The following is a 26,264-nucleotide window of genomic DNA, read 5'->3' on the forward strand; positions in this document are numbered from 1 at the left end:
TCTTGTATTGAAAAGCTCCAGCTGATAATGATGAGTCCTGAATATTCATGAGCTCCTGACTCTCCCCGCCCACCTGCTGCTGAATGACAGTTATTTTCCATATGAATCAGCAGCAGGTGGGCAGGGGAGTGGCTATATCTCTGAAATATACATACGCTGGACTCACTGACATCACGCTGGACTCAAATCAGCTCATTAGCATGTGGCATCTTTGTGTGTATATTATGAGGTAACCATCTGTCACACCAGTAAGTGAATACATCTAAGGTACTTTTTAGTAGTTAATGATTGTATATAATTAGTTAGATTATAATCAAATATCCACATGACAGGTTCCCTTTAAGCCTCATGCACACGTCCGTGATCTATACCAGTGCCTTACTGTACTGCGGCGGCAGCAGGAAACGCACGGCATCATAGCAACCAATGACACCATGCGCTCCTGCACTCAGAAGAAATCCAGGCCGGTATCACACGTTCCACGGACGTGTGCATGAGGCTTTACTCACACCATTAAAGGGGTATTCGCATTGCAGACAATTGGGGCATATCGCTAGGTGGGACCCACACCTATGCCGAGAACGGAACAGGAAGAGTGGTGTCTGGAGGACCCCAAGTTTCCCTCTCAAAATCTTTATTAGGGTTGAACGACTCAAAGTACTCAAAGTGGACTTAGATCGGAATTTCAGGTAAAATCTGATTCGCCACGAAGCCGAATTTCCTCATGCTTCATGGTAACTATTCAATTTTCCCTGAAATGGCGGTAAAAAATAAAAATAAAATTCATACTCACCTCATCCATTTGAGCGCGAAGAGGCCACAGCAGCCATCTTGATCGAAGATCCCGTGCAAAATCTCATGCGCAGGGGCATATGACTTAATCACGCACCGTGCGAGATTCTGCGCGGGATCATCTATCAAGATGGCCGTGGCGGCTCAAATGGATGAGGCGAGTTTTTATTTTTTATTTTTAACTGATTAACCCCAGAAAGCCCTAATTTTTCATCTCAGATGCCGCAATCAGAGTCGAACGCGGCATCTGAGGGTTTCAATGGCGCAATAGTCGTTCCCAGTCATTGCGCTCACTAGTTACAAAGAAATGTGCTTCGTGACGAATTTGAATTTCTTTGTGAAATTCGACGAACCAGCCAAATTTTTGTAAACTTCACTCATCACTAATCTTTATACCCAAACGGATGTTGTCCACATATAGGCACAACCCATTTAAGTTATAGTTTTTCTAAGCATATGCCATGTATACACTATCGTCACACGTACATGTTCCAACACTATGTAAACTGTCAGAAATAAAATAACTTAAAACTGACTTTAGACTGTTAATACCTTTGAGCCAATATGCCAACCCAAACTTGCCACAAACAAACAGCTTTGCTGTATATAAACCTCCTGTAGTTCATTATATTATTTGCAAAGCTTCTTTACTGACAGATGTCCAATGATCCTCCAAATTGCTACCAGCACAGATAAAAGCAGCAGATGTACACAGCATGAAAAAAGGACTCTTCTCCAGACAATACAACTGACAAATTAGCGGTCACAGAGCAAAACTAAAGACAATTATTCACTAACGTTTAGGAGTTACGTCAAGAATCCATCAAGATTTATTCATTTGCAGTTGAGTGAATTTAGCCATTCTTTTTTACCATTTTAAATGTTGTCTATGAAATCTACATTTTTTCTATAACCCCCCCATAATATAAAAACCGATCATAATATAAAACTCTAATGTTTTAATACCTGACCTTTTGCTACCAGATAACAAGCAGTGAGATAACCTTCCTTGACCGAAACATTTCTAATGTAAATCCCTAAATCCGGACTGATAAGGCTGATAAGAGTTAATCCACATAACAGTCTTAGCTTGGTAAATAGAATGTCTAGACTGAAAAATGAGAACACAAATATATGGTATGATATACAGGTGAAACTCGAAAAATTTGAATATCATGGATGATTATGGCTTACAGCTTATGAAAACCCCAAATTCACAACCTCAGAAAATTAGAATATTACATGAAATCAATCAAAAAAGGAAGTTGAATAGAAAAATATAGGACCTCTGAGAAGTATAATCATGCATATCTACTCAGTACTTGGTTTGGGCCCCTTTTGCATCAATTACTGCCTCAATGCGGCGTGGCATGGATGCTATCGGCCTATGGCACTGCTGAGGTGTTATGGAAGACCAGGATGCTTCAATAGCAGCCTTCAGTTCTTTCTCTTGGCAATGCCCCATAGATTCTCTATGGGGTTCAGGTCAGGTGAGTTTGCTGGCCAATCAAGCACAGTAATCCCATGGTCATTGAACCAGGTTTTGGTACTTTTAGCAGTGTGGGCAGGTGCAAAGTCCTGCTGGAAAACAAAGTCACCATCTCCATAAAGCTCGTCTGCGGAATGAAGCATGAAGGGCTCCAAAATCTCCTGGTAGACGGCTGCGTTGAGTCTGGACTTAATGAAGACCAGTGGACCAACACCAACAGATGACATGGCTCCCCAAATCAACACAGACTGTGGAAACTTCACACTGGACTTTAATCATCTTGCATTGTGTGCCTCTCTATTCTTCCTCCAGACTCTTGGTTTCCAAATGAGATGCAAAAGTTGCTCTCATCAGCAAAGAGTACTTTGGACCACTGAGTAACAGACTAGTTCTTTTTTTCTTTAGCCCAGGTAAGATGCTTCTGACGTTTGTTGTTCAGGAGAGGCTTGACAAGAGGAATATGACATTTGAAGCCCATGTCCAGGATCAGTCTGTGTGTGGTGGCTCTTGATGCACTAACTCCATCCTCAGTCCACTCCTTGTGAAAGTCCCCAACACTTGTGAATGGCCTTTTCCTGACAATCCTCTACATGCTATTGTCATCCCTGTGCACCTTTTTCTTCCACACTTGTCCCTTCCACATAACTTTCTATTAATGTGCTTTGATACAGCACTTTGAGGACATCCAACTTCTTTTGCAATTACCTTTTGAGGCTTTCCCTCCTTATGGAGGGTGTCAACGATGGTTGCACAACTGGCAGGTCAGCAGTCTTTCCCATGAATGTGATTCCTACTGAACCAGACAGGGACAATTTAAAGGCTCAGGAGCCCTTTGCAGGTGTTATGGATTAGGCTACTTTCACACTTGCGGCAGGACGGATCCGACAGGCTGTTCACCCTGTCGGATACGTCCTTCCGCTATTTCGCCGTGCCGCCGCTCCCGCGCAGTACGGCAGTTCACGGTGAGAAGCCGCCGGACTAAAAAGTCTGACATGCAGGACTTTTAGTCCGGCGGCCTTTCGCCGTGCACTGCCGTGATGCGCCGGAGCTCCGCCCTGTCCCCATTATAGTCAATGGGGACGGAGCGGCGGTCCGGCAAAATAGCGGAAGGACGTATCCGACAGGGTGAACAGCCTGTCGGATCCGTCCTGCCGCAAGTGTGAAAGTAGCCTAAATTAGCTGATTCACCATGGTAAAAGATCATGTGACGTACCATGTGATGACCAGAGTGACGTCATCCCAGGTCCTTGAACTATAGTTAATGCTCACCACAGGTCCTATACAGTAAAAGAGACAGACGGAGATGCCGGCTACGCGAGTAAGTGGATTAAGGTGAGTTAAATGATTTTTTATTTTTTTTTAACCCTTCCAGCGCTGTTTTACTATGCATTCTGTATTCAGAATGCTATTATTTTCCCTTATAACCATGTTATAAGGGAAAATAATACTATTTACAGAACACCGATCCCAAGCCCGAACTTCTGTGAAGAAGTTCGGTTTGGGTACCAAACACGCGCGATTTTTCTCACGCGAGTGCAAAACGCATTACAATGTTTTGCACTCGCGCGGAAAAATCGCGGGTGTTCCCGCAACGCACCCGCACATTTTCCCGCAACGCCCGTGTGAAAGAGGCCTTACTGTTCTGTAGCGATCACTTTTCAGCAGTCATCTCATTATCATTACAGGCAGGTTTACAATCACAGACAACACTCTGCATAGATAACACAGGGTCCACCATTCTCAATAGGAGATAGCCACAGGTTATCTACTCCCCTTCCCTCTACAGTAACCTCTGCACAAGTCAAAGTGCATGTCTAGAAAGCTCTTCCACAGAAGTCAACGAAGTCCCCTCTGGTCCACTACTGTGTCGACGGCCCATGGTGGCTGCCATAAAGCAAATCTCTAAATGCTGTTAACAGCAACTCAGGAAAGATGGAAGGCCCCCATACTCATGTATAGAAAACAAAATAAAAATAAAAAATCTATAAAATCAGAAAATAAAAACAGAGTAGAAAAAAGGATGTGTGTGGCTATCTGGTTTCCTTTTAAGGTGGGGGGGGACCTGTCACAGTATGTATGTCATGCATATTAAGAGAAATGTAAAAAACCCTTCTTCTATGAATCTTAGCCACAAACGTCTTCCGTTCTGGCACGATGTGGGATATATTATACAATCACGGAAGTTGCCATTACCCGACACTAGTAAATTCACTGTCCATGTATACCAGACTATACTGGCATTTTTATACACAGGCTATTTTTTTTATATTAAATGACTAACTGTGGGAACGTGGTAAATGACAGTTCACACTTAAAACAAGAAGAATGAAAAAGGAAGCTATAAACAGCATTATCACACGGGCTACCTACCAAAAAACACTTAAACAAGTTAAAGGTTATATTTCGATATAAAAAATTGCACAGATGAGATTTATCAATAGTATAAGGGTACTTTCACACTGTTCACCCTGTCGGATCCGTCCTTCCGCTATTTCGCCGTGCCGCCGCTCCGTCCCCATTGACTGTAATGGGAACAGGGCGGAGCTCCGGCGCAGCACGGCAGTTCGCGGTGAGAGGCCGCCGGACTAAAAAGTCGGACATGCAGGACTTTTAGTCCGGCGGCCTTTCACCGTGCTGCGCTGGAGCTCCGCCCCCATTATAGTCAATCGGGACGGAGCAGCGGTCCAGCGGCACGGCGAAATAGCGGAAGGATGAATCCGACAGGGTGAACAGCCTGTCGGATCCGTCCTGCCGCAAGTGTGAAAGTAGCCTTAAAGAGACCGTGGTCCCTTCCCGTCTGTTTGCAGTGCTACAGTTTGAGGGGTTAAAAATAAATAAAAATAATAATAATTTTATGACGTCACTACGTTCATCACATGGTCCGTCACATGATACATCACCATGGTAAAAGATCATGTGACGGACCATGTGATGAGCGTAGTGATGTCATCAAAAAGGTCCTATTCCTCACAGAACAAGACAGAAGAGATGCCGGCTGCGCGAACAAGTGGATTAAGGGGAGTTAAATTATTATTATTTTTTTAACCCCTTTCAGCCCTATTGTACTATGCATTCTGTATTCAGAAAATAATACAAATCTACACAACCTTGAACTTCTGTGAAGAAGTTCGGGTCTGGGTACCACATTCAGTTTTTCTTTATCACGCGCGTGCAAAACACATTGCACCCTCGCGATAAAAACTGAATGGAACGCAATCGCAGTCAAAACTGACTGCAATTGGGTACCTACTCACGCGGGTTTGCCGCAACGCATCCGGACACGCTCGTGTGAAAGAGGCCTTAGGCCACTAGCACACGTTACAGAATACGTGCAGAAAAACCACAGCGTATTACAGTACCAGCAAAGCGCATGAGATAACACAAATCTCATGTATACTTTGCAGATTTTTTCAGTGCGGAAATTGACCTGCTGTGCGGATTTCAAAATCTGCAGCATGTCAATTACGTTTGAGGTTTTAGCTGTGGATTTCACCCCTTTTCAATGGAAAAAACGCATCAATTCCGCAACAAAAACCGCTGATAGACATTGTGGATTTTGGTGCAGATATGCTCCAGAAATACACATAAATCTGCATGGAAATTCGTGCAGATCTTATGTGCTTTCACCTGAATCTGTGTGCAGGTGGCCTTAGGGGGAGATTTATCAAATCTGGTGTAAAGTAGAACTGGCTTAGATGCCCATAGTAACCAATCAGATTCCACCTTTCATTTTGGACAGCTCCTTTGGAAATTGAAAAGTGGAATCTGGTTGCTATAGGCCAGGGGTCGGCAACCTCCGGCACTCCAGCTGTTGTGAAACTATAACTCCCAGCATGCATACTTGCTCTGCTGTTCTCAGAATTCCCATAGTAATGGATGTAGCATGCTGGGAATTGTAGTTTCACAACAGCTGGAGTGCCGAAGGTTGCTGACCCCTGCTATAGGCAACCAAGCCAGTTCTACTTTACACCAGTTTGATAAATCTCCCCCTTAGGGCTCATTCACACGAACGTGTGCTGCCCTTTGCCGTATTGCGGACCGCATTTGCGGATCCGCAATACACGGGAACAGTTTCGTGTGCATTCCGCATCACGGATGCGGACCTATTCACTTCAATGGGTCCGCAAATCCGGAGATGCGGAACAGAAGCACAGAACACTACGGAGTGCTTTCTGGGGTTCCGTTCCGTGCCTCCGCACCGCAAAAAGATAGAGCAAGTTCTATCTTTTTGCGTAAGGGACGGATTGCGGTCCCATTCAAGTGAATGGGTCTGCGATCCCCATGCGGCTGCCCCATGGACGGTGCCCGAGCATTGAGGACCGCAATTTGCGGTCCACAGCACAGGCTTCCCACGGTCGTGTGAACAAGCCCTTAGACTAATTCTTGGGCAGAGATTCTTGATGGTATTTACCGGATACGGACGAGTCCAGCTCAACGGATTTCCCAATTTTTTTTATAGTGCACTGTTTGTATTACTCTCCAGATAATTTGGCCAAATTTTATACTGTGGAACAAGTGCAGCTGGTGATATTCATTTCTTGTGGATTTAAACTTTAAATATTACAATATTTTTATTGATCTGGATTAGATATATAAGTTACATCATATTATGTGAAGTCTGTAAGCAATAGTTTAAAAAAGGACCAGTTTATGGGGTTATTGAAGTTTTGGATTGAGGCCAATTCCAGTGGATCAATGTAAGATGCTGAAACGTTTGGGGCAGGGGGTGGCCCTTGGAGGGATAAGTATTTGTATTGGGGAAGGGGGGGGGGGGGAAGTAAAGATCATGTGATTATACATTTTTATATATTACTGATGAGTACTATTGATATATTATATAAATGGACAATTATATTACAAATTTTATAGCATTTCGCCCACTTGGCCAAGTTTTTGCTGACCTCAGAAAACACTATTTAAGCAGTATTTGCAAGATTATTTTTTTTTATGTCTTCATGTAGTTAAATCATATCAGATCATTTTCCCTAGAAATCTAGATTGTGCTGCACCTCTACTATTCCGTCTAGAAATGTATGAATGGTCAACTGGGCGTTGTCATTCTCCTTGTTAAAGGGGCATGTCCCCGCACAGTCTGACGCTGTTTAAGAGCGGACCAAAAGGTGTACATGGCCTTTAAATGGTGCATGCGCATCATGTGCCCTGTGTGCGAGTGATGCATACGTGTTATGTACCATACTTGTGAAAGGTGCATGTGCCTCATGTGCCCTATGTGTGATTGGTGCACACGCCGCTTGTATCCGATGTGCCAGTGTTGAATGGGTCACATTTTCGATGAAGAATGTGGCAAGTGGGGCTGTGTGCTGTCAAAGGCTAGGGCTGCAATTCAGTCCCAGTCTGGAAATGCACAGCTTTCCACCGTTTGTCCCACGGACATCAAGGGAGAAAGAAAAAAAAAAAAAAAATCTGAATTCTCATGTAAAATTGGTGATTAAAAGGCATTAAGCTGATTTTACCAGGGGAAGCAGTGACCTACTAGAAAACAGTTAATATCGGTACTAGAGGGGGGCTCTCCTTTCTGGCTCATAAGGGTCCCCCCTCGATGACACCCATATGCCCTAAATTAGTTACCATGATTGCAATTGCCTATACATGGATTTCTTCAAAGATTCCTGAGGCCTGTATCTTACAACAAAAAAATAATAATCACAGCAAAAAATTTACATAAACCACATGTTCTAACCATATCTGTGCTCTTCTGACGGCAGGATCCACATGTAGCTCACTGCCAATTGCTGGGCCACATTTGTACATGCTAATGGAAACAAACAGCATCTACAGGTGCCGGAAAGTACAGGTGTGGCCGGCAAGTAACAGTTATCCACATGCAGATTCTGCTCTATTACTATTGAAAAGGAACCATTTTTTTTTTGGGCACCAAAAAACTACAGTGCATGCTTTGCACCACATTTACCAACTGCTATACACCATTTTTTATGCCTTACAAGGAAGCATGAGTTTGCGAGAGTGGTGTGGCTTCGCAGAAAGGGTTGGCCTAAATGCTCCCCCATACACAAAAATGCACCAAAATGATGGCACATTTTTGGAGTAAAACTACATGAACTTATAAAGTAGTGTAAACTTAGACTAGACAGTTTGGCTTACAGACAAAATTCTGGTAAAATTCTGTTGACGGACAAATTTTTGGTGCATAAACAGAATTAGGTAAATAGGGGTTGGACTGAGAACTTAAAGTTGCCCTGGAAAAACACTAAAAGTGGCCCCCTTTTGTAGTGGGGCCCAAATTGACAGAAGGCAGGGACAATACAAGTTGGAGGGGCCAGCAATACCATATTGCAGCACATTATCCCACCCCAGCAGATCCAAATACCACAGTGCATCACAAAATACTGCCCCAATAGCACAAACTACCACCCCAAAAACTGCCCCTTTGTGGTGGCCACAGGAAACGGACATGTTCTGTCCTCCTACTCCAGTTGCCTTAGGATGGCAATACAGCTGAATTCATGAGTCAGGAGGCGAGCATCTGATCATTACTCACCATAGCTAGCGGCCGCGAGGAGGCCTCAGATGGCCCCCTGGGAAGTTTCCTTGTAGGGTCTATGGCCAGTCCACCCCTATAGGGAAATCTAGAGCAGAACTTACAATGCTCCAAATTTACAAAAGGTCCATGTTGCAGAATAGTGAATTTGTCTAATATTAAAGGGTTTTCAGAGATTTTTTTTGCCTCGGGATAAGTCATCAGTATTTGATGGGTGGGGGTCCAACATCTGGGGCTGTTCGAGAAGACAGCGGCCTTCTCTCAGCTTTTTCTAGGCCAGGTTCATCGTTAACGTGGCCTAGGAGCGGCAATACCAAGCACAGCTGCTTTACGATATACAGCACTGTGCTTGGTAAGCTGCAGCGCTCACAGGAGTGCTGCTGCCTTCTAAAAACTGCTGATCGGCGGGGGTCTCAGGTGTCGGACCCCCACCGATCAGATACTGATGAATTCTCCAGAGGATAAGTCTTCAGTATAAAAATCTCAGAAAACCCTTATTCTTAGACAGTATAGTAAATCTGCCCAATTGTGTACAAGCAGCCTTAGCAATAGAACGACATAAATGGGATGATTAAGCAGCTTCATTACAGCAATATATGAACAATAGGCAAGTTGGAGAGCCAATGTCATTTTCCGCAGGTTATTGAGGCAGAGAGTTTCTTCTCTTATTAATAATCCTTAATTTCCATTCATTTAGGAAGTAACTGCAGCTCAAGTCCACATTCCAAAGCACAAAGAAATTGCATTCCAGTCCGTCGGTAAAATGTTAATCCGATTAAGTTGTGCCACTGTACAATCAAAACGTCCTGGACTGGAGGTTAACTAGTGGCAGACCACAAAGGTAATATATTAACTACTACGCCTGTGCGACAGAATGTATTAGAATTACAAGAAGGTGATTTTCATGCAAAGCCAGTTTCAACATTTTAGTAGCTAATGGGATGCGAGACTAAATTATGCAAACGCATATATACACTGTATATACACCTGTCAACTATAACACTAGAAGCAACCAGTCAGGTGACAGCTATTGAAAGTCAAAGGGCACCTTAAAGTGTACCTAAACTTTCACTTTATTAAAACCTAAAGTACATGTGATAAAAAGGATATTTGTAATATACTTTATTTTATTTAATTTTTTACTTTTCCTAGTGAAATAGGTACTGGAAGTTCAGGCGCTTCTTGCGCTTTAGAATCCGTATTCCCGTAAACCGCTGTGTATGGCAGTATGAATTCCTGTACAGGCAGGAGCATCGTCGCTCCTGCCTGTACCAGCGCTGCTCTCCTAAAACCTGGCATAGATGTGCCATGTCAGGCTTTAGCAGAGCGGGCACAGACAGAGGAGCAATATGCTACGTTGAGCTCTTGCTCTCTACTCCCCCCCCGGCTAATAGCCTATATATCATATATGTACAGGATATTAGTAGAGGGGTGTGGAGCGTGCGCAGGGCAGGAGCTCAGCATAGCATATCTATGCAAAGCATTAGGACAGCAGCGCTGGTACAGACAGGAGCAACGATGCTTCGGCCTGTACAGCGCTCAGTGCAAACTTCAGGTGCCTACTTCACTAGAACACTGAAAAAAATATATGATTACACATATGCTTTTTTATCACATGTATTTTTAGGTTTTAATAAAGGTGAAAGTAAAAAAGTTTAGGTACACTTTAAGGACCCGAGTGACTGATGGGAAGGCTAGATGCCTGGGTCAGAGTATCTTTAAATGGAATTAATGGTATGTAAAAGTTAGTATTACCAAAAGTGGTCCAGAGAAGGGCAACCAGTAAATCGGCAACAGGGTTAGGGGTGCATAAAGCTCATTGATGCGAGTGGGAAACAAAGACTACAAAAGGTATCAGAACACTTAGTGCATGGCTGTATATCGGGCTACATAACTGTAGTACACAAGGTGAGTCGTTTTTATTGTTATATTTGATACATCATAAAAATATGGGCGTGCAAAACATGTCTTTAGTTCCACTGGTTCATACGACCAACAAAGTCATTTTTTCCTTGGGACACACATCAGGCCCATTATTTGGTGCTGCATACAATTCACCTCTATAATAAAAAAGTTACATAACTTGTCCATATCAGGGGGGAAGTCGAAAGAAGTATTACTAACCGCACAACAATTTACAATGGAGAATGTGCCACCACTACAGTCATAGTCTGTAATTTTACCTAGGCAACGTGTCCAAATCCAAACGTAATGCATTGATAGAGACGAATACCATTACCTTGGGGAACATAGAGTCTAGAAAGGGGTCATCATACTGTTATTATTAACTTTAGTCAACTGAAGCTTGTTTGACAGCATTACTAGTCTTACTCCCCCCGGGCACATCCAGAACTGCAAGTATGTGGTTACCACATTAGCATAAATAAATATTAGTTATAGGTCTTATGTTACACTGGAGCACAGCAAAAGCAACACAACAAACTACAACTCCATAGAGGTTGAACTCAGATTTCCCAGACAAATGAATATCTATTAACATGGACTTCTGTGCATGTTATCAGTCCTCCTCTCCTCCATCAATTAGGAAGTATACTTGCTCTGTCACATTTGGCGGTGTGAGAAGATGACCCCTCTGCGCCTTATTAGACCACTCATTGACACCATGACCCAGACATTTACCAGAGTCTGGATTACAGTATCAAATAAGACACACTAAACACAAAAGCTGGGCTCCTGCACAAGGAAACAGCACTGAAACAGGTGTAGGGATGTATTTTCCTGGCTTTGTGGTAATTTGCTTCTCCATAAAAGCTCATTCAACAACATATGTTCACACATGAGGCCTTTGCATCATTTTTGGTACATTGTCTAAAAAAAAAAAAAAAAACCTTGAGTGAAACCATTGGTGTCAGAAACCACCCCCCCCAATCTGTGTTAAGTCATACCCCGAAACCACACACCCTTTTTATTCACGTAAACGTGGGCTGTATTTTTTGTTGGGGAAGATAGCAACCCTAGATACGCAGTATCTATAATGACCCATACTATAAACTTAAAGGGGTTGTTCCCCCTTCAGTGAGGCCTTCCTGCCAGACCCCCTTCTCCATGTGGCTGGACCTGCAGAAGAAAGCATAGTCACCTGCACTCCCCCCTTCCCGCAGCTCCCCCACTGCCTCACTCCAGTCCCCATGATGATTGATGTGGGTCATGTAACTGTTGTGGCATGACCCACATGGGACACGTCACCATGTTGACACTCCCTGTATCCAGGTTGCTGACACACAGGGACAGGAGCTAGGCAGCAGCGGCAGCAGCTAAGTATGCTTTGTTACTCAGGCCCTGCCCAAAAGACCTCCAAAGGTGAACAACCCCTTTAATATATTATTCATGGGTCTCAGAAAACACCAGTAAAAAATAATAAAATGAAAAGAAAAGAAAAAAAAACACACAACAATAACAGAATTGCATTTTCTATTCATTTCAGAACTGCTGGGCATTAGAGGTGTCCAGGAATAAGTAACTTTTCACAGGAACCTGCCTTTGCTATGGAAAGATTCATACCTACCTAATTCCATCTACTCTGGTCCTGTATGCCAGCTCCATGAGTCTATCTTCCAGTCCACGGTTTGTTTAATTATATACTAACACCCACAGCATTTTGATCTCATTGTAGTTGTGTGAGGGCTTGTTTTTTGCTAGATGGGCTGTTGTTTTTATTGGCACCATTTTAGGGTGCATAAGGCCTCTGAGCGACTTTTCCGCACGGGTGCAGTGTGACATGAACGCATAGCACCCGCACTGAATCCTGACCCATTCATTTCAATGGGTCTGTGTACATGAGCGTTTTATTCACGCATCAGTTCTGCGTTGCGTGAAAAACGCAGCATATTCTAAATTCTGCATTTTTCACGCAGCCCTGGCCCCGTAGAAGTGAATGGGGCTCCAGTGAAAAGCGCATTGCATCCGGAAGAAAGTCTGGATACAATGCGTTTTTCACTGATGGTTGCGTTTTTTGTCACGCGCGTGAAAAACGCATCAAAACGCATTGCACTCGCGTGGAAAAAACTGAACGCAATCGCAGACTAATCTTGCTTGCAAAATGGTGCGAGTTTCACTGAACACACCCTAAACGCATCCAGAGCCAATCCGTATAGTTCGTGTGAAAGGGGCCTAAGACTTTTTGATTCATGTTTCACTCCTTTTTTTTTTAATCATAAAATCACTTTATTAAAAATAATTTTTTTTGATTGATCACATATGACTTTTTGATCATTCTTTATAAAAGGCATAAAGAGGTGGGAGGCGAGGTGACAAAAACAGCAATTAAGTCACCGCATTTTACTTTTTTTTTTTCTTACGGCAGTGAAATAAGCAACGTGATCCTTTTATAGATCATGTCGTGCGGACAGGGCAACATTAAAAGTGTAGTTTAGATTTTTTTTTTTCCATTTTTTATTTTTTTTAAGTCCCACTTGAGGACCTGAACATACAACAATCCGATCACTGGTACAATACACTGCAATAGTCATCTACTGCAGTGTATTGTACTGTCAGTTTTACACTGACACTTAGTCAAATCAGACCCTGTCCTGCCAAGGACCTGGTAGGCCTCCGTATATGGCAGCCCCGGAGACCTTTGTAAGGCCTCCAGCTGCACTGGCAACCACTGGGACCCTGCGATCCAATGTACATGACCCTGTAAACCCAGTAGATGCAGCAATCACTATGGACCGTGGCATTTAAGGTATTAAATGGCTGGGATTGTCGCTAGCACCAATGTCGCTTTTTCAGCAGCGTGTCATCTGTATGTTATAGCTGAAACCCACTGCTAATGGCAGTGGCTCAGTTCCTGAGCAGCAGTCATCTATGCTGTAAATATACGGCATAATGTGATAATGTAATGCTTTTCATGCCATCCTCTGGATAGATCAACAGTATCTGATCGTGGGGGTCCGACACCCGTGAACGCCGTCAATCAGCTGTTTGAGAAAGTACCGGCTTTGCTGTGAGTGCCGCTGCCTTCTCGCAGCTTACCAGGCACAGCGCCGTACATCGTATAGTGGTTGTGCTTGGTATTGTAGTTCAGCCCCATTCACTTCTATGGGGCTGAGCTGCTACTGGGCCACGTGAAAGATGAACGTGATGTTGCTGGCCTAGACAAAGCTGTGAGAAGGCCGCTACTGCGAGCACTGGTGCCTTCTCAAACAGTTGATCGGTGGGAGTCCCAGGTGTCAGTAAAACTGGAAGTCATGATGAGAGTGTGAACAGATTCTAAAGCATATCCATAAATATAGGTTAATATCGGCTGGATGCACAGATTTCGGCAGGCCTTTTCAAAAATCTAGTGTTCAATGGGCAGCTGCCCAGATGTTTGCCATGGGAAGTGGCCATCCCAATCCTTTGTTCCCTAAGGGATAAACCACCGACAGAGGTGTCTGAGAGCAGTTTTAAGGGGTTGTCCAAGATTTTGATATTGATGGTCTAATCTTTAGGAAAGGTCATCACAATTTGATTGGTGGGGGTCCACTGCAGCTTCTTCAAACAGGATGGATCCCCAGCGATCAGATATTACTCACCTATCCTAAGGATAGGCCATCAATTCAAAATCTCAGAGAACCCTTTTAAATCCTCCTTCCTATTATACATACTCATGTTCATAAAATTGTACCCATGGACAGAATACGCATTGGAACCACATACTGCAGATGTATACAGAAAGGGGTTCTGTGGTGGTATACAAGGCCATACAAAGACAATTGCTAATGAAATGGTATTCCAGTGATGTCATGCTCTGGGGATTCGCTATCAGACATTGCACAATGGACAGAAAGGGTGAACTGTGAACACCTTTCATGCCCTCCGGCAGAAAGAGACTGCTAATAAGTTCTGTGATGTCACCGCCAATCCTAGGAGGAGAAAAGTGTCATTGTTACATTGTTTCCTGGCTAATGAAATTGTAAAGTCCCTACATGGGCTTATCTGTCCTATATGGATTCTGCCTGAGCAAACAATGTAGCAAATGCTGAAACAAACCATCATTTGCTTAAAAAAAGAACCTACCCATTGTACAAGTTCTCTATCTGGAGCAGAAATGAGACGTGTGAGGGCCAGACACCTCGTTCTATATGCAAGATCTGTTTCCCTTATTGGTAGCTCTCACCTTACTGAAATAAAAAGGACAAGGTGCCACTGTTGTCCATGACAGAAAATATTTTGATCTTCTGTGGCATGAAAAGGAGCAGATGACGGCAACAGATGGTCTAATTCTGTCATTACAGAAGACTTGTGTATGGTCAACTTTAACAAGCCAGGTTCTTGCCAATGTATACGATGGGTCACAAAGAAGTTGGTAATCTTATTTGCTAGAAGATAGCATTTAGGCCAGTGCTGTTAAAGGACTACATCCTTGGGCCTGCTTCCTCCACACTTCATCTAAGAGCTGTGACATATGGAGGAGGCTTAGAGCAGGTCATTACCTATGATGTCATCCACACTCATCTTCTGACCTGAGCTGGCAGATATGCTGCCGACTCTCCAGCTGACCTCCTATATAAGAATCAGCAAGCCTATTTGATGATGGTGCTCTCAGAAAGAACATGGGTCATTGTTAAAGGGTTGTGCAGGGGATTAATATTGATGACCTATCCTTGGAATAGGTCATTAATATCAGGGCAGGCCCGATTTCCAGCACCCCCGCCAATAAGCTGTCTTAAGAAGTAGAGGCGCTCGTGTGAGCGCTACTTCCTCATCAAATGACCTGCATGTCATCTCCTTTGTAAGTACACTGTGCTGCCTCTACGTAGGAGACAACACACAGGTAATTTGGAAGATGTAGGAGCGCTCACACTAGTGCCGCTACCCCTCCAAACAGCTAATCGGCAGGGGTGCCAGGAGTTGCACCCCTGCCAATATGATATTGATGACTTGTGCATCATTCATACGTCAGCGTTTTGGTCAGTGATTTCCACCAGTAATTTTGAGCCAAAACAGGTGCAGCTCTAAACACAGAACAGGTGCAGATCTTATACCCAGCGGCGTTGCTAGGTCCAAACTTTCGGGGCCTGGGCCCCTGATGTTTTGTCCCAGGCCTCAAATGTCCTGCCCGTTAGATATAACTGTATTGCCAGGATGGCAATACAATTTAATGTAATGCCCTGCAAGAGCTGAAGGACCTGTGATGACCTCACAGGTCATGTGATCAGTTCTAAATGCAGTAGCTGAAAATGATCTGGGATGATGTCACCATCATGGGACCAGTGTAGGAGAGGACGGCTCAGCAGTGAAGAGAAGCCCTGGGGGAAAAAAAAGGTGAGATCTGCTACATGAGGAGAGGTAAGTGAAGATTACTCAGTGTGAGAGGCAGAGCAATGTTGGGAGTTGTAGTTATTTAACTGGGACTGCATGTTAGGGATGAAGGGAGGAAAGTTGTTTACATGAAACAGTGAAGTGGAGCGATGTTAATTACATGGGACTGAGATTTGGAAGTGGCTGGGGTAGGGTGACTGCATGTTCAAGGCGGCTGTGGGAGTGATATTATTTACATGGGACTGAATGTTAAGGTGTAAATGTTATTTACATGGGACTGCATGTTGGAGGTGGCTGGGGAGGTGGTGATGTTATTTACATGGGACTGTATGCTGAAGGTGTCTGGGGGAGGGAGTGATGGTATTTATATGGGACTGCAGTTGTTCAACTTAGAGAATTGGGCCATATGCATTGGTGCTTGGGCCCCGGATCTTTTGAGACCCTAGCAACGCCCCTGCTTATACCTTATTTCTGTGGAGGCTCCAACACTGGTTTTGGCTCACAATCACTGATGGAAATCATTGACCAAAACACAGACGTGTGAATGAGGCTCAATCCTGAGAATAGGTTATCAATATTAACCCACTGCACAACCTCTTTAATTGGGGGAATGAAGAGTATACGTATCCTCCATACTTGCCATCCAAATTTCCAGGCCTCTCTTCTGCCATCTAGTAGAGTCACGGGGTCTCTCAGATTTCCGGATGCACACTGTGAATCTTTAGTCAAACACACTTCTTGCTGTTCTCAAGAATGACCAAATCTGGGCAATCCAGAAGCAGAAGCAGTTCTGGACAATCTATAAGCAGGCAATATCTTGGACCACCAATATGAGAAGTGCTGTGGCCATCTTAGGGTACTTTCACATTAGCGTTTTTCTTTTCCGGCACCGAGTTCCGTCAAAAGGGCTCAATGCCGGAAAATAACTGATCAGGATATCCCCATGCATTCTGAATGGAGAGTAAAGCCTCATTCACACAGTCAGTGTTTGGTCAGTGATTTCCATCAGTCATTGTGAGCCAAAACCAGGATTGGAGCCTCCACAGAGATAAAGTATAACCCCGGGTTCACACCTGAGCGTTCTGAAAGGAGCGCTCTGTATGCGCGATTGTACGGGCGTTTACAAGCGCGCATACAGAGACAAGCGAACGCCCATTGTCGCGCGTTCCCGAAAGTCTATGTACGGGAACGCGCGACAAACGCCCAAAAAAACGCTCAAGTACTTGTTTGAGCGTCGGGCGTTTTACAGCGCGATCGTACGCGCTGTAAAACGCCCAGGTGAGAACCATTCCCATAGGGAAGCATTGGTTTCTCCTTGTTGAGCGTTTTACAGCGCGTAGGAACGCGCTGTAAAATGCTCAGGTGTGAACTGGGTGTAAGGGAAAGATCTGCACCTGTTCTGTGTTTAGAGCCGCACCTGGTTTTGGCTCAAAATCACTGATTGAAATCACTGACCGAACACTGACATGTGAATGAGGCTTAATCCGTTCAGGATGCATAAGGATGTCTTCAGTTCAGTCATTTTGACTGATCAGGCAAAAGAGAAAACTGTAGCATGCTACGGTTTTATCTCCGGCGAAAAAACTGAAGACTTGCCGGAATGCCGGATCCAGAATTTTTTTCCACAGACCGAAAAAAAAAAAAAGGTGAAAGAAATAAATGCCGGATCCGGTATTTCAATGCATTTTTCTGACTGATCAGTCTTACTAATGCCATCAGTTGGCATACGTTTTGCCGGCGACGGAACTGCTTGCCGGATCGCTCTGCCGCAAGTGTGAAAGTAGCCTTAGGTGGCAGAAGATGGGCCACATCACAAAATCACATGTGGTCTGCATCTGACCAGGTTATGAGTCCCCATTTAATAGACAGTCACAGGACACTACCTTTACTATACCTGTATGATACAGGAAATCATAGACTATGGACCCAATAAGACTCAACACATGACTCACCTCCACAATTACAGGAGAATGAGAACAATGGGTTCAAGCCCAACCAAGGCAACCTCAGAATGGAGTCTGTACCTTCTATGGTGTTCTCTCCAGTCTCCTCTAAGGCCCCTTGCAGACGAGCGTGTCCGGATTAGGTCCGGATGCGTTGCACCTGCGATTAGGGAAAATCGTGCGAGTAGGTACGCAATTGCAGTCAGTTTTGACTGCAATTGCGTTCCGATGTTCAGTTTTTATCGCGCGGGTGCAATGCGTTTTGCACGTGCGTGATAAAAAACTGACTGCGGTACCCAGACTTCTTCACTGAAGTTCGGGCTTGGGATCGGTGTTCTGTAGATTTTATTATTTTTCCTTATAACATGGTTATAAGGGAAAATAATAGCATTCTGAATACAGAATGCATAGTAAAATGTGGCTTTAGGGGTTAAAACAAAAAACTCACCTCATCCTGTTGTTCGCGCAGCCGGGATCTTCTTCTTTCAGGACCTGCCAAAGGACCTTTGATGAAGTAATCGTGATCACCACGTGGTGAGCGCGGTGACGTCAGCGCAGGTCCTGCTGATCTTCTATCTTCATTCAGAGGGACCTGCGCTGACGTCATCGCGTTTACCACGTCATCAAAGGTCCTTTGGCAGGTCCTGAAAGAAGAAGATGCCGATTGCGCGAACAACAGGATGAGGCGAGTTATTTTTAAATTAGTTTTTTAACCCCTAAAGCCACATTTTACTAAGCATTCTGTATTAAGAATGCTATTCTGTTATAAGGGAAAATAATACAGTAAATTGACTTTTATCAATTTACTTACGTCATCTCCTAGCAACCATGCGTGAAAATCGCTCCGCATCCGCACTTGCTTGCGGATGCATGAGATTTTCACGAAGACCCATTCATTTCTATGGGGCCTGCATTGCGTGAAAAATGCAGAATATAGAACATGCTGCGATTTTCATGCAACGCAGAACTGATGAGTGAAAATCACTGCTCATCTGAACAGCCCCATTGAAGTGAATGGGTCCGGATTCAGTGCGGGTGCAATGCGTTCACCTCACGCATTGCACCCGCACAGAATTCTCGCCTGTGTGAAAGGGGCCTTACATTTCAAGACCAGGCTTAGGGCCTGTTCACATGAGGTTTTTTTAGACCCGATTTTGGTGATTTTTCTTGCTGAATCAGTGCCAAAAATGCCTCTAAACATTTCATTTCGATGGGGGACAAAAAGAAAAAGCGGTCAAACTCATTGAAATGAGAAGCGATAAACCGCACCATATACCTCATACGCATCTGCATATTTCTACGGATCCACGACAAAAACCGCAAGCAGAAATGTAGATTTGCAGTGATGTATATACCCCCAAAAATGCACTTCGAAACTGCGCTAAAAAGCACAAGGGAGCGCATTCTATGATTATAATGCCACTATTAGATGACAAGATTACTTGCCCATAGCAACCAATCAGATCTCTCCTTGTATTATCCAAAGGAGCTTTGAAAAATGTAAGATGGAAGCCGATTGGTTGCTATGGGCAACTAAGCCAGTTTTCTTTTACACCAGTTTGAGAAGTCGACCACTGAGGCCAGTAATTGGCTGCAGCAGTCAGGTGGGTAGTCGTGTACGTCATCACTGACCAGACACCTGTTTCCCCAATTCTTTTGTATCTCAGGGGTTTAAGATTACTGCTGAGCTGAGTGTAGTATATGAACTGCACATACTAGAGTGCCTCATAAAAGTATTCAGACATTCTGCTGTAATGTACTGGAGGTACGCTTTAAACGTAAGTAGTACTTACCTGACAGATCCCCCATTGCTCCTGTACCAATGCTGCCTAGTCTCCCTTCCAGGGACACCGATCAGGGTCATGCAACTGCTGCAGCCAATTGGTGGCAGTGATCACATGCCCCTATGTAGGTGCATCAGCCCAGGAGTGGCTGAGAATCCTTGAGGGGAGTACTATAGATTTTTTAGTTTTAAACAGCACTCTCACATCACACCATTTTGTGTCATACAGAGTACCCCTTTAAACGGGAATAACTTTTTATAACCTTCATTGCATCTTGGTGAATCGGATTCAGCTGTGTGCATAGATTTACACTTTCCTAAAGACAAGATCGTTTCCTTGAAGGTGAAAACGTAATAAATAAAATACTAAACCTGGAAATATCTAAAATGACTGCAATAAACAAAAAAAACAAAAAAAGTCCTGCCATAGAGGCTGAATTACCAAACCGTCCTGGCGTAGAGGGATGAAGCAGGAGAAGGGGCGCCTCATAAACAAGGGGGTAGAACATTTTGGGAGGCCAAGCCTAGGCCTCTCCCAGACATACTCCTCTGATCTCCAGGTCTGCTGAGGACATCACAATGAGATTCAGCCACTCACCCCCCTTCCCCTCCAAGGGGCCAATTAAACACCGGGAAATTAATGGGTTAAATTTGTGTCCAGACAAATTAACGCATTCAGTGCCACATCATTTTCAATCTACAAGGTAAGGGTGATGCCTGGGAGCAGGTTACCACCATATTCTGGATAGAACAGTAAAAAGGGAACTAATTAGGAAACAGTCAACAAGTAGCTCCTATGCCAGGAGCAAAGCACACGTGAGCTGCCAATCTGCAGCCAGAACTTACCTCCTGCAGGGGCTCTCTAGTCTCTAGGCATCAGTTTCCAAACTTTTCCCCCTTTTTGTTCTCCCTTTGTAAAGATCCCTGGTGTCAGATTACTTTCTAGAAGTTTTGGAGAGTAAGATCAGGAGCAGAGGAAAAGCAGAAAGGCGGCAGCAACATGAGCATCTCCTGGGGCAGACACTGCCAAGGGCCTCCACACAGTCAGTCTGTATGCCCAGGCACAGGAGCACATGCCAAGGGCACAGCTCACCAAATTCCAGGCTTCCCAAACCAGGAGAGCACGGTGCCCGTCAGCGGCTGGGCAGTAGGGGCGTCAGGAGCCCCGTGTGTTTCCCATGTCCAGCTGGAGTTCCCTCTTTGTTGTGAGGCTGCCTCTCTCTCCCGTGTGGGGCTGGATCTTGTAACCATTGTAACAGGGACGCACAAGCTGCCTATCAAAGTGCCAGGCTCTCCCTCTCCACTCCCCCTCCCGCCTGCTCACAGGCTCTCTGCTGCCACCTCGTGCTGTGCAGCAGTACTCCATCTTCAGTCCTAGAGCAAAACAAACTGGTCTAAAGTAGAACTGGCTTAGTTGCCCATAGCAACCAATCAGATTCCTCCTGTCATTTTCCACAGGAGCTTTCGAACAATAAAGGATGGCATCTGATTGGTTACTATTAGGGATGAGCAAATCGACTATGGATGAAACAGTCGATTCGCATAAAACTTCATTCTAATACTGTACAGAGCAGGAGCTCCGTACAGTATTAGAATGTATTGGCTCTGATGAGCCGAAGTTATTGCTTCGCGAAGGTACCACTTGGAACTGAACCCGAATCCGTTTGGGAAATGTTTTTTTTACAGTACAAATTAATTTATTAAGTTATTAAGCGAAGTCTCGCGAGACTTCGCGAAGCAATAACTTCGGCTTATCAGAGCCAATACATTCTGATACTGTACGGAGTTCCTGCTCTGTACAGTATTAGAATGAAGTTTTATGCGAATCGACTGTTTCATCCATAGTCGATTTGCTCATCCCTAATAGTAACCAATCAGATGCCATCTTTCATTGTTTGAAATTAATTTGTACTGTAAAAAAAAAATTCCCGAACTCGGGTTCAGTTCCAAGTGGTACCTTCGCGAAGCAATATCTTTGGCTCATCGGAGCCAATACATTCTAATACTGTACGGAGCTCCTGCTCCGTGCAGTATTAGAAAGAAGTTTTATGCGAATCGACTTCAGATGTTTCATCTGAAGTCGATTCGCTCATCCCTAGTTGCTATGGGCAACTAAGCCAGTTCTACTTTACACCAGCTTGATAAATGACCCCATAATTTTCCAAATCTGACCCGTGTGGTAACAATTTTGGAACCCTTTCATCTATTCAAGCAACTTACAAATTGTTTTTGTGTGACATGTTGTACTTCCTATTATTTCTATCATTATACCTATATTTATGATAAACCGACAGAAAGTTTGTAAAACTTCACCAACTGGCATGAATTTTTCTGCTTAAAGGGAACCTGTCACTGGGATGTTGTGTATAGAGCTGAGGACATAGGTTTCTAGATGGCCGCTAACACATCCGCAATACCCCGTCCCCATAGCTCTGTGTGCTTTTATTGTGTAAAAAAAAAACACGATTTGATACATATGCAAATTAACATAAAAGAGTCATATCTTACTTGTGTGACCAGAGAAGAGTCATATTTTCAAGCTCTGACTCCTCAGATAAATTTGCATATGTATCAAATCAGTTTTTTTACACAATAAAAGCACCCAGAGCTATGGGGACTGGGTATTGAGGATGTGCTAGTGGCCATCTAGCAACCCATGTCCTCAGCTCTATACCCCAAATCCTGGTGACAGGTTCCCTTTAAGGGCTAATGCACAGAACTGCGTTTTGTATCTGTCCTATCAGCATTTTTTATGGATTGCAAACGGACCCCTTCATCCGTGTGCTGTCTGCATCCATGTCTCAGTTCCGCAAAAGCTTAGAACATTCTATCCTTGGCAGCAAAATGCGGACTATGGACCCATTAAAGTGAATGGGTCCGCAAAAAAAACTGATGCAACACAGACGTTACACTAGGGCAGGGATCAGCAACCTCCGGCACGCCAGGTGTTGTGAAACTACATCTCCCATCATGCACACTTGCTTAGCTGTTCTCTGAACTCCCACAGAAGTGTAAGGAGCATGCTGGGAGTTGTAGTTTCACAACAGCTGGAGTGCCGAAGGTTGCTGATCCCTGCACTAGGGTGTCCACTTGCAGAGGACATCGTACCTGGGACAGTGGCGCACAATAGTACTACATACTAGATGCCCAGGTTATACCAGCATGGTCCATATCACTATATACAAGAAGATGTATAACTTATAGCAGCTGCACATATATAATTATATACAGGAGATACCCAGGTTATACCAGCATAGTCCGTATCACTATATACAAGAAGATATATATAATAATGTAATAAAGTATATATAATAATATACAGAAGATACCAGTAGTACCTGGGCCTAGGTCGACTAGTGCTGGAGGCTGGGCTGGCTGGCCTGACTATGCCTGGGCCTGGTAGTCAGAGTGAGAGAGGGAGGGCGAGGTGGTTTCAACAACTGCGTGGTGGTGGGATCGTGGATGGCTGGGCCAGACGCCAATGAGTCAGTAGAGTGGGCAGTGGCACTGCGCTCCTCCATTCCCGCCTGCAGAAACCAGAATTGTCCGGTGCAGCAGCGCTGATGACGTTGTGACGTCACATCATACAGCGTGCTGTGTGATCCGGACGTGCTGCCAGGCCCTGCCTCCTGCCTTGGGGTTGGGGATACTGAGGACCAGGAGTTTAAAAACCGGACTGTGCGGCCTAAAACCTGGCCATCCTACGTCACGCGGATGACATGGATACGGTCGTGTGCATGAGGCCTAAGACAGATAAACGTACCGCTAGTATACATACAAGCTAGTTATTAGTTAACATTTATCACATGTGTAAGGCCCGACAGTGCAGCCAGCTATATGTGGCAAATACACAACTAACCCGTGGCAGCAAATGGCTGCTCAATTTTGAGCTAAAATCATACACCCACAGTCGCTGTGAGTGGGCATGGCTTGGCCGTATGCGCCCAGCCACACCGTCGGCTGTACCATATGTCTGCTTTAGGGCTCATGCACACGGCCGTAGATGTATTTGCGATCTGCAAATTTACAAGCAGGTTACACTCTCTGTGCCCCTCGTTCTGTTTTCGCGCCCTGTATGCTAATAGATAGCATCGGTACAGGGAGGAGGAGACACCAGCGCTTCTCAGTGGGCGTCTCCTTCTCCCTGGCTGTGGCGCGGTCTGCTGCGATTGGACAGCGCCACAGCCAGGGAAAAGTGCAGCGTACTCAAGTTGTGTTTAGAAATGTTCCTGGGTGTTGTAGTGCAATAGACACTAACCTGAGACGCTGACTCTCTGCAAGGGTAGGTGATGATAGGAAATGTTCGTGACGCCAGTGCCAATTAAACAGTGGCACGCCGTTTGCTGATAGCAGAAATAACTGAGGAACAGGGCTGGGACAAGGCCATTTGGTGCCCAGGGCGAAGATGGCAAACTGCGCCCCCCCCCCCGTTTTTAAGAAAGAATCAATGTTGTTTCAAAACAAGAATATACTTAAAGCAATAGAACAAAGGACTGTGGGACTTTGAAAGTATTCATTTTAAAACACGTGTGTAAACACGAATATGAACTTTGCCCCACGATAGCTCTTTTGTAGAACCCCCATAAAAACTTACAGTTACTTGACTTGGCCCTTGGGGATCTCGGACGCCACTTCAACACTTGGCCGGGGGCTCGGCGGAGCTGATGTTGTGTTTTATCCTAATGAGAAAGATTTCATAATAAGGATTTGGAGAAGGGGCAGAGGAATAGCAGAGCAGGGAGAGGCTGGTGCTGCTACTAGGGGGTCATACCATGGGGGAGTAATAAAGCCCACCATAATGCCCCCCCCAGTAGTAATAATTCTCCTTATAATATGCAAAACATACCCCTTTGTAATGCCCCCAGTTGAGCTAATGTTCCCATAATGTGCCAACATAAAATACCCCTTCTCAGTGCCCCCGTAGATGACCCCCATAGTGCTCCCCCCTTCCCCATAGTACCCACCATAATGTGTCCCAGCATAAAATGCCCCTATACAGAGCCCCCCATATAAAATATCTTCTTTTTAGCCTCAGTAGATGCCCCTAAATAATCTGCAGTAAGATGTGCCCCCATAGATGCCCCCATATCATGTGCCAGTAGCCAGACCCCCCCCCCCCATATCATGTGCCAGTAGCCAGAGTGCCCCCATATCATGTGCCAGTAGCCAGAGTGCCCCCATATCATGTGCCAGTAGCCAGAGCCCCCCCCATATCATGTGCCAGTAGCCAGAGTGCCCCCATATCATGTGCCAGTAGCCAGAGTGCCCCCATATCATGTGCCAGTAGCCCCCCATATCATGTGCCAGTAGCCCCCCTTATTGCCAATAGCCCCCTTATGGGCCAGTAGCCCCCCTTATGTGCCAATAGCCCCCCTTATGTGCCAGTAGCCCCCTTATGGGCCAGTAGCCCCCCTTATCATGTGCCAGTAGCCCCCCTTATCATGTGCCAGTAGCCCCCCTTATCATGTGCCAGTAGCCCCCCTTATCATGTGCCAGCCCAGTAGTCCCCCCTTATCATGTGCCAGCCCAGTAGCCCCCCTTATGTGCCAGCCCAGCCCAGTAGTCCCCCCTTATCATGTGCCAGCCCAGTAGCCCCCCTTATCATGTGCCAGCCCAGCCCAGTAGTCCCCCCTTATCATGTGCCAGCCCAGTAGTCCCCCCTTATGTGCCAGCCCAGCCCAGTATTGTACCTATATAAATAAAAAAAATAATAAAAAAAACTTATACTTACCTCCAGCAATGTGATGCGATGCAGGCCGCCTCTTCCGTCTGTGTCCCTCGCTATACGGCAGTCAGGCGACGCGATGACGTCATCGCGCCGCCTGCACCGGCCTCTGATAGGCTGCCAGCACTAGGCCGGCAGCCTATCAGAGGAACAGGAGGGGACACACCTCTCCCTCCTCTGCCGCAGCGCAGGCATCTGTATTGCCGTCCTGAGGACGGCAATACAGATGACTATGGAGATGAGCGCTTCCGCAATGGAAGCGCTCATCTCCTGCTCTGCCCTGCCGCCGCCCGCGGCCGCCCCCACTTGTCACCAGGGCCGCGGCCTTGCGGCACTCAGGCTTGCCGGCCCACCGGGAAATTTCCCGGTATCCCGGCAGGCCAGTCCGGCCCTGCTGCGCCCCCCTCCTTGTAGCGCCCAGGGCACCCGCTCCTTCGGCCCCTGCCTTGTACCGGCCCTGCTGAGGAACACGTGATGTTAAAGCAGAACTCCAACTTTAGTAGTTATCATATATAGGGACATTAACGGAAACGCAGTTCCTTTGCATACAGTCGATTCTTCAATACAGTTGATGCAGGCAATACAGTTATAGCAAGGTGACTTCAGAGTGTTAAACACAGGACTTGCAGTACAGGCAACTTGCACTCTATTCCTGACTGATCCTGGAACATAGAAACTCTTCTCCAAGGTCCAATGCCCTAGCTCTGGCGTATATCCTTGGTTTTATCTTTATAAAGTACCTCCTC

The 26,264-nt window shown here is 45.2% G+C and overlaps 1 protein-coding gene across 8 annotated transcripts in view; it reads right to left on the minus strand.

Annotated features, from left to right (window-relative positions):
- The window catches only part of PTPN13 (protein tyrosine phosphatase non-receptor type 13), a 266,849-nt gene extending 245,805 nt beyond the window's left edge, over nucleotides 1-21,044 (minus strand). For all 8 annotated transcript variants that reach the window (XM_040417981.1, XM_040417980.1, XM_040417978.1 and 5 more), the window contains exon 1: nucleotides 20,640-21,044. The gene's annotated coding sequence lies outside the window, so the exon portion shown is untranslated. The remainder of the gene's footprint in view (nucleotides 1-20,639) is intronic.
- Nucleotides 21,045-26,264: the final 5,220 nt, after the last annotated feature.

Source organism: Bufo bufo, chromosome 2 (genome assembly GCF_905171765.1).
Source record: "Bufo bufo chromosome 2, aBufBuf1.1, whole genome shotgun sequence".
NCBI classification, from domain to species: Eukaryota; Metazoa; Chordata; class Amphibia; order Anura; family Bufonidae; genus Bufo; species Bufo bufo.